This window comes from Pinus tabuliformis, chromosome 7, assembly GCF_031772625.1.
Source record: "Pinus tabuliformis cultivar Carrire ecotype Pingquan chromosome 7, CPIR1, whole genome shotgun sequence".
Lineage (NCBI taxonomy): Eukaryota > Viridiplantae > Streptophyta > Pinopsida > Pinales > Pinaceae > Pinus > Pinus tabuliformis.
Window position 1 is genome coordinate 316052040 of NC_142293.1, and position 9216 is coordinate 316061255.

A 9216-nucleotide genomic window follows, 5' to 3' on the forward strand; every position below is an offset into this window, starting at 1 on the left:
TCACAGTTTCCACTTAGGCCTAATCCTATGGACTATGAGAGCAACAGTGATGAAGATCATGATGAATAATTTCAAATGAATAGAGTGTCACGGTGTCAACTTAGTCCTAATCCTATGGACTATGAGAGCAACATTGATGAAGAGCATGATGAAGAATTTCATATGAATAGATTGTCACAGTGTCCACATAGTCCTAATCCTATGGACTATGAGAGCAGGAATGATGAAGAACTAATGAAGAATTTCAAATGAATAGAGTGTAACCGTGTCCACTTAGTCCTAATCCTATCGACTATGAGAGCAACAGTGATGAAGAACATGATGAATCATTTAAAATAAATAGAGTTTCATGGTGTCCACTTAGTCCTAATCCTATGGTCTATGATAGCAATCATGATGAAGAGCATGATGAATATTTTCAAATAAATAAATATTTGTGGATTCCACTTAGTCTTAATCCCATGGACTATGAGAGCAGTAGTCATGAAGGCCAGGATGAATAATTTCCAATAAATCGAGAGTCACATTTTCCACCTAGTCATAATCCTAAGGACTATGAGAGCAGTAGTGAAGAAGGATAAGTTGAAGCACTTAGTCCTAATCCTAAAGACTTGAGAGCCACAGTGACGAAGAGCTAGATGAAGAATTTTCAGTAAGTAAAGAGTCACATTTTCCACGTTGTCCTAATCCTATGGACTATGGAATCAGCACTGACAATGCACATGATGAAGAATATCCAATAAACATCGAGTCAAATTTTCCATTTAGTCCTAATTCTAAGGACTATGAGAGTAGCACTGAAGAAGGGCAAGATGAAGAATATCCTCCAATTCAGTGTTTCAAAGCCATAGACGATCATAGTGAGGATAACATCCCTCATAATGATGATGAAAATTCTTATACAAATGATGATCCAATGATGGAGATGTTGCGAGGAAATATTGTATCAAGGAGTAGCAACAAACATTTTCATATCAATCCAAGATTTTCTAGTTATACAAGGGTTAGAGTAGAATATATGATGAGAAGAAGTTCTATTAGCGCTCTAATTTCAAGTGAATTTTGTCAAAAAGATTGCTTGAAACATATGGATTTCAAGTTTGCATTAAAGAAAAGGAAGAGATATTTGTCAATGAATAAAAGGATGCAAAATTCATATTTAATGGGGTGTTTGCAATCTACATTGTTAGGTTATGATTATCATATTGGGTTTTTATTTATCTGTAGAAATGCTTTCAAAATGTTTCATTCAATGGGTATTTTTTGTCTGTCAAGAATCCAAGAAAATTTGGAAAAGGATCCCACATTTTATTCAGAAGTACATCATAAACGACAGTTTGGGCCATTATCAAATACTGCAATATCATGGATGAAAGATTTCTTTTCAAAGCATGGAGAATGTATGCCAAACAGAGAGACAATGCATATTCCAAATAATTTTTGAAGAAGAGAAATCTACAACTTATACAAAGAATATGCAGAAGGTACTGAGGGACATGGTTGATTTATTACATATCAATATTTTTTGAAGATATGGAAGAAAGAATTCAACAATGTTTTTATTCCTAAGAAGGTAAGGATGGGGATTTGCAGTACATGTGCTTCTCTTAAATCAAAAAGGGATAAATGTGAAGGGTCACAAAGAGGTAAGCATTCATAACTTTAACTTTTAAAATTGTATATTCATCAACTATGAAAACGTATTTCTTAATGACTTTCTTTTATGTTTTGTAGATTCCATTGTCAAAGCACTTCAAGAGCATCGCAAACAACAAACAACTGAAAGGAAAAAAATTTACAAGCATTGAAACAAGTGTAATGATAATCCAAATAAATATTTTGGTTTGATAATTGATGTTGTGGACCAAAAGAAAACACTTCTATCACATTTTGTTTGCACACCCAAAAATTTACAGGACAAAAATTTTATCTAGTATCACTTGGTCGGTTGTATGGTCTTCAATGGGAAAATGTTTCCAAGGGTATGCTTCATAGCTCCAAATATTCATAATGATGCAAATCTGACAATAACCATAATTCATGATGTGATTTCTCATTGGTATGGTAATCTTCCTGAAGTTTTGTATCTACAATTGGACAACACTCGTCGTGAAAAAAAAATCAAATTGTTTTTGGATATCTAAACATGCTTGTTGAATTGAGAATTTTTCAGAAGGTAAAGGTTGGTTTCCTTCTTGTTGGGCACACTCATGACCATATTGATCAGATGTTCAGTTGTTTTTCAGTCACATTGAGGAGGAAGGAAGTTGGGAGCTTGCCATCATTAATTGAATGTATTAAGAAATCATACATGTGAGAGCCTACTTTTGATGTGTTGGAAGAAACTATTGATATGCGAAGGTTTATTCTGGGATCGCATGATGAGGGGAAATGCATTGAACAACTTAATGACATTAGCTTCCAACATCAATTTCATATTAAAAAAATTGATGGGAAAACACTAATATGGGGCAAGAAGTATTCAACTACTACAGAATGGGCACCATCATCAGGTTTGGAATTTTTGAAGTTCATTCCAGATCATCCAATATTTGCATCAAATATATTGTTATTACAATCAGTTGCTGAAGTTCATAATGCACGCAGGCAGAATAGAGATATAAATTATTTTGATTTCGTAGAAGAAATAAAAAAATGTGATAGGTATACATATGAGTACTTTGATATTGTTGATTCAATTTGGTGTGATTTTTTTTCAATAATCAAAGTGATATCATTTCAAGAAAAAAAAAATGAAGATATACCTTGGAAAAATACATTTCTTTGGCCACAAAATGTGTCAAATGAACATGAGGAAACAAACATTGTTGAAAAACAACATTCTCAAGGTATTATTAATTCTTCACAGGCAGAGGAAAGAAAAATGTATATTGGTTTCAGAAGATCGCATGCACAATGTGAAGCCATAGAAGACCTTTACAGAGGTTCAGTACAGGATATTAAGGAGGGTTGCATGATCACATTACTAGCAGATGGAGATCCCAATGGCTATCCATTCTAGGTTGCTAAGGTTATAAAGGTCATTATAGAAAATGAAGATGTTGCAGGTGTTGAAGTACATTGGTATGGCACAAATACACACCCATTCAATGGTGTTTATAAGCCAAAGATGGTAGTTGATAAAAAAAATTGGCGGAAAGAGAAAAAGAAAGGGTACAAATATAAATCGTTGCTGCAGAGACCTCTTAAAATTTGAGGATGTTGACATACTTGTTTATGAATTCAATTTAACAAATAGAAGAACTCTTCATTTCAAGACGATAGAGATTCGGAAGAGGTTGTTACCAGAAGGAGCAATGTTGAGATGGGAGTCTACTGAAACCATCCATAGATCCAAACGAATTTTGAACTTGAAATGGTGGGCATGCGTGTGGACTCATATGGGGCACTAGTTGAAGAGAAAATTAGCAGAGGGGTGAGCATCGAGTTCAATTGTGGAGGGTTTGCTCGTGTTGATCTTGTCTCTAAGGTTCATCTCTCGTATATCCAAGGAAGCACAGATAGGATTGCTCATATCCTTAGGAAGATTAATGTCTCTTCTTTGTTTAGGCCTCTCAATACCATTAAAAATTCTCTTCGATCTATTAAAGACTCTATTGGCCCTAAGGACATGAAGGGTGTCTACCTTGTTGCCTGCGCTTGTGGTATTCCCTATATTGGAGAAACGGGTAGGTCTATTAAATGGAGAATCCATGAGCATGCTGCATATATTAGACACAATTGATCCCACTCATTAGCCCTAGCTGAGGATGCAGAGAAAATAAAACACCATGTGTGCATTGAAGAATCCAAAGTCATTGCTAGGGTTGATCACTTCCACCATAGGAATCGTAGAGAAGTGATTGAGATTCAAAGGCATGCCAGAAATCTTTATAGGGATGATGGTTGGAAATTAAGAGCGAGCTAGATTTCGGATCTCACTTCTTGATTCTTCCTCTCTTTCTTCTCCTCTTTACTTTTTATTTCTAGCTTATTTTTAGTTGTTTATTTTTACTATTATTTTCTTCTTTAACTCCTTTTGTTTTACTTAGTTATCATTTTTCTCGTTTCCTCCTTTAATTATTATACATATTTTTGTAACCCTCTAGATATTCGTTATTATCTTGTTGCCCTCTTGACCTTCATTTTTTTGAATATTTATAAAAGTTGAGTCCTTCTCTACTATTTATTTTTCGCAATATTATTTATTAGGTCAGTTAATATAACTAATGTATGTATATGCCTAATGACCTATTTATATTTAAATAATAATAAGTAACCTCTTTTTCATTTCATATATTATTATTTATAGAACCATTTCTTAAACTATAACTCTACTTCTATACATTGAACTTAGGTATATTTTATTTATTTGGAATAAGTTACCCACTTATAATATTTTATAAATTGATAATATCTAATTAGTTATTAAAACACTAAAATAAAATATTTTGTTTACAATATATAGCTCCTTGGCTCGGACTTTAAATAATATTTTACTTACCTTATTAACTAATTATTAAATTATTGGAATAAAGTATTTTATAACAATTGGTTTTTAAATAAATATATAATATTTTAATAGATAAATCCTTACCTCGGATTTCTAAATAATATTTTCTTACCTTATTAAATAATTGATTATTAAAATATTGGTATAAAATATTTTATATTTATATTTATTCCTAAGAGCTAGTTTTCAACTAAATATATATTATTACTTTAATAGATAACTCCTTTCCTCTAATTTTTAATAATATTTTACTTACCTTATTAACTTATTTACCAATAGCTAATTATGGGCAATGATGCATCCATGTTGTTTATTTCTTATGATCCTTTGATTCTTCATCTTGTTCTAAGGATGGACCACATTAGTTGGTTTGAAATGACCAAATCCTCATAATATGATTAATCCCAAAGACATCTATCTACATTATGGAGCACAAAAGTCTTAAATCTAACACACACACACACACATATATCAATTTTTTCAGTAACTAAAAATACAATATTCTAATGATTTAAAAAAAAATATTTAAAACAATATTTATTTTTTTAATTTTCATATAATTTAGACATTTATTGATGATGTTATGATTTCAATTTTTTTCTCAAAATTTCATAATTATAAATGAAAAGTAATAACGATTAAATATGCAACATTAAATAAGTAAAATAAATAAAGTACACCACTTTCATAATAATGACAGTGGTTGATATCTATGGGTAGCAAAATTGGTTAATTTGAGAATTGTCAAATCGTTGAAACTTGAACCACCTAGGTTCACATTCTCTTTTGTTACCTAATCATAATTTCTTTATCTATTTATTTAAAAAAAATCACTTAAATTTCTTTATAATCTTATTTTTATATTTAAACAAATAAGACAATTACTCCAATATTATTGTATTATCACAATTTTGATGAATTAAAAATATAACATATATTTTGAAATTGAGTTATAATTGGGGTGTACACAAGACATTTTAAGAGAAAATGGCTTTGTTTCTCACCCTTTTTAATACCATTAAAATGATAAATCCTTACATGTCTTCAGCCTTTTTAATATCACAAAAATATAGAATTTCTTTGTATTCAACCTTTTTAATATCACAAAATTATAGATTTGTTGTCTTCAGCCCTCTTAATGCTAATATAAATGATAGATTCTTATATCTAATTGTTTAGAAAATAAGTCCAATACTCAATTTTCCACTAAAATCTATTTGTTGAACATCCTTCCACTTTGATGTTGCAATGTGTTTATAATTCATCATTGTCTTATATTTCAACATAACACTTTGATGAAGATCCATGAAAGTTACTGACTTGTAAATTATTAATATTAACTTAAAATAATAATGACCAGATTTAAGCCTGAAATTTATCCAAATAACTCAATTAGATGGTCGGAACATAGTGCATTCAACAAAATTATATGGTTTTTTTTTCAATAGTAGCTCAAGGTCATGAGTAAGTTTATGGCCTGACCCCAAGGGTGTCTAGGAGATTTGACCCAATGCAAAACTCCACCAATTAAACTATCCCTTAAAATATTAAAAAATAATACATTTTCTAACTGATTTGACTGATTTATTTTGCCAAGATTTATTTTGCCAAAATAAAGTTATTATGTTTACTATGATTAAACTTGACAATGCCTCTCAAGATGTCCACTTTGGTTAAACGTGACCATGCCTCTCAAGGAAACTAAGAGAAGTCGCACTAACATGAAAGTATCAAGAGACTAAATGCTCGAGCAAGGATCGATCTTCTCTGTTTAGCTAAAGACAGGACCGTTTAGGTAAAGACAGGACCAACCCGCAAGGTTTCAATCATTAGACGAAGAAATTTACATGGATAATCTAAGAACCACTTGCAGAGTGCGAGGAATAAAAGCTTGCAGAGTACGAGGAATAAAAGCCTCGGGTGAAGATTCCAGTCGTGATTTTAGAGATCTCAGTTTTGTTTTTTTTGTTGGTAACTCCAATCATGGAAGGGAGGTATCTAACTGATATGGGTATTTTTATTATGGAAGGGAGGTATCTAAGTGATATCGGTATTTTTATTTTGATTATGGATTTTAATGATATGGGTATTTTTATTTTGATGATGGATTTAAAGAATATTGAGAGCGAAGATCAAGTGTTTAGGAATACTTCAAAATTTTGCTCAGTTCAATTTTCTACGAATATTTCAAAATTTAAAGAAAACAAAGTTAATCGTTTGATTTTGCTCATATTTATTAAATTTAAAAATATTTCTAAAATCGCCATAAAACAAATTCAAGAAAACGTATGAAGGGAGAGTTTTTGAAATGTGAGTCGGTTATGGATGAAGCTCATTCATGAGGTTGAAAAGTCTGGTTCACTTGTCAACCTGCATATATATTCCTTATAATTAACTATGGCTGAGTATATGTAGAGACAAACAAGCCAGAGTTCTTGGACAACAAATGGCATTAACCTTCCAGAAGACAAAAAGACGTGTATCTCCCCAATACGGATAATAAGAGGCATCCATGACGTTACTATCACCGTGGAAAAAAGCCAAAGAAATTGGATTTTGAGATAGACAGCTGGTCTGTTTATATTCCAGAAGACTCCTGAATCTATGGACAGGAGGCCGATTTAGAAGAACCCTGTGTCTGTTGAATTTTGTCCCTAACCTAGCTGCAATCCTGGCCATGATATCCGTCCAGCATTTATTGGAGAAAAACTTACCGCTCCAGTTTTGGTTTATAGTCTCCACTGCCACAATCCAGGCCATATCCGTTCTGCATTTATTGCAGGAAAGCTCACCGTTCCCGTTTTGCTATATAATCTCCGCTGGTCTCCACTTTTTTTTCTGAACCAAGTTTGCATTGCAGTCGAGGGCCTTTTAATCATGGCGATAAGAGGTCGGTTTATCTTGGTAGTTCTCAGTTTGTTTGCACTGTTTTTCATCTTGTCTGTGGCAGCGGGAGAAGAGTCGAGGAAAGTTGGGATGGGTCAGAAAGGTGTTGAAGGTATATGGTATAGTTGTTTGCCACTTGTGTTTTTACTATTTTATTTATTTGAATGTATATTTATTATACGCCTGAACTAAGTAGGCTGAACTGTGTAGGTTGAACTGTGTGAATGGGCGAGGAAAATTTGTGTAGGTTGAACTGTGTGAATGGGCGAGGAAATTGAACTGTGGGAATGGGCCAGGAAAATTTTAAAGATTGGAATTTTATCTTAAAATTTACTAATTTTGACAAATTTTACTAATTTTGATATCAAAATTTTAAATTGTTTCATGATAATTTATAAAAATGTTTAAATTTCTAATTATTTTATCTTAGACCATCTATGTTATTAGAGATTTTTAAGCTAAAATATTTAAAGACCATTTATGTTATTAGAGATTTTTAAGCTAAAATATTTAATATTTTTATAGTATACTATAAAATTTAGGTGAATTCATCTTTATAAAAATGAAAATTGGAAAATTGGAAAATTGGTGAATTTTTTTATAAAAAACATGGAATAAACATGGAATATTAACCCACTTGCTGATATTAGCCCCTAAAATTTATAAAACATGAAATAAACATGGAATATTAACCCACTTGCTGATATTAACCCCTAAAATTTAAATTTTCCCTAGAAATTTTCCAGCAAGATATACTTAGCTAGCTCACGGGAAGATAAGTAATATACTTAGTTCACTTTGAACTTAACTCTTTTCTAAATAACTCTTTTCTAAATATGCTGAGTGAGGTTAACCTAAAAATACGACCTTAAGTAAACTTTAAGATGCCACTTTGCTCATCTGAACTTAACCTAAAAATACCACTTTAATTAAACATTAACATGCCACTTTGCTCATCTGAACTTAACCTAAAAATACCACTTTAAGTAAACATTAAGATGCGACTTTGAATACCACTTGAAGTAAACATTAAGATGCCACTTTGCTCACTTTGCTCATCTAAACTTAAGTTGATTACAAATTCTACGACTATTCTGGAATCCTATTTGTGCAATAAGATCCCAGATCAGCAATCAACATAATGATGCGCTCTTGAAAGTCTCATCTTTAAAAACAAAACCCACAACTGTTTCTGTTTTTAAAAACCCACAAAGTGTATGTGCCAGAACAGTGGTACGTTTCAACCTACTTACACAATCCGGGCCAAAATTATATGTACAATATTCTCAATTAATTATAACTTTAATGGTGATTGAAATATTTACTGCTTTTGCAGAGGCTGAATACGGATATGGAAGAGATTGCCGATACGGCCGTTGCTGTCGAATGGGCCGCTATGGCTGCGCGTATTGCTGCTCCAAAGGCGAGACTGCGCCCACTGAAGTTTCCGATCACAACTGACACATGAACGACTTGGTTTCCAGTATTATGTATAGATATATATTGTGTGATATTACATATAACAGCGAGGATATGGGTTGGGTTGCTTACTAGGGTAAGGAGACGGGAAGAACGTGAAGTTCAGCTGGGCTTTCGTTCGTCTTTTGTCTTGTGAAATAAGACTGTGCATGTATAAATCGGAAATATAAATTATCATTGTGTCTAAGTCTGGCTGGTCTTTCAGAGCAAGTTATCAAGTTATCATTCAGTCACCACACGCCTTTTTCATTTTGCATGGAAATCATTTACAAAGAAGAGTTTTAGTGCTAGTTCAGTTAATAAAAAAGTTAGCCGAATTTAATTTAATCGCATATTTT

The 9216-nt window shown here is 32.1% G+C and overlaps 1 long non-coding RNA gene across 1 annotated transcript; it reads left to right on the top strand.

Annotated features, from left to right (window-relative positions):
* Positions 1 to 7318: 7318 nt before the first annotated feature.
* On the top strand, positions 7319 to 8902 carry LOC149247190 (uncharacterized). Its single transcript, XR_016266606.1, has 2 exons — positions 7319 to 7511; positions 8736 to 8902. It is a non-coding gene; the product is annotated as an uncharacterized LOC149247190 (long non-coding RNA).
* The last annotated feature ends 314 nt before the right edge of the window (positions 8903 to 9216 follow it).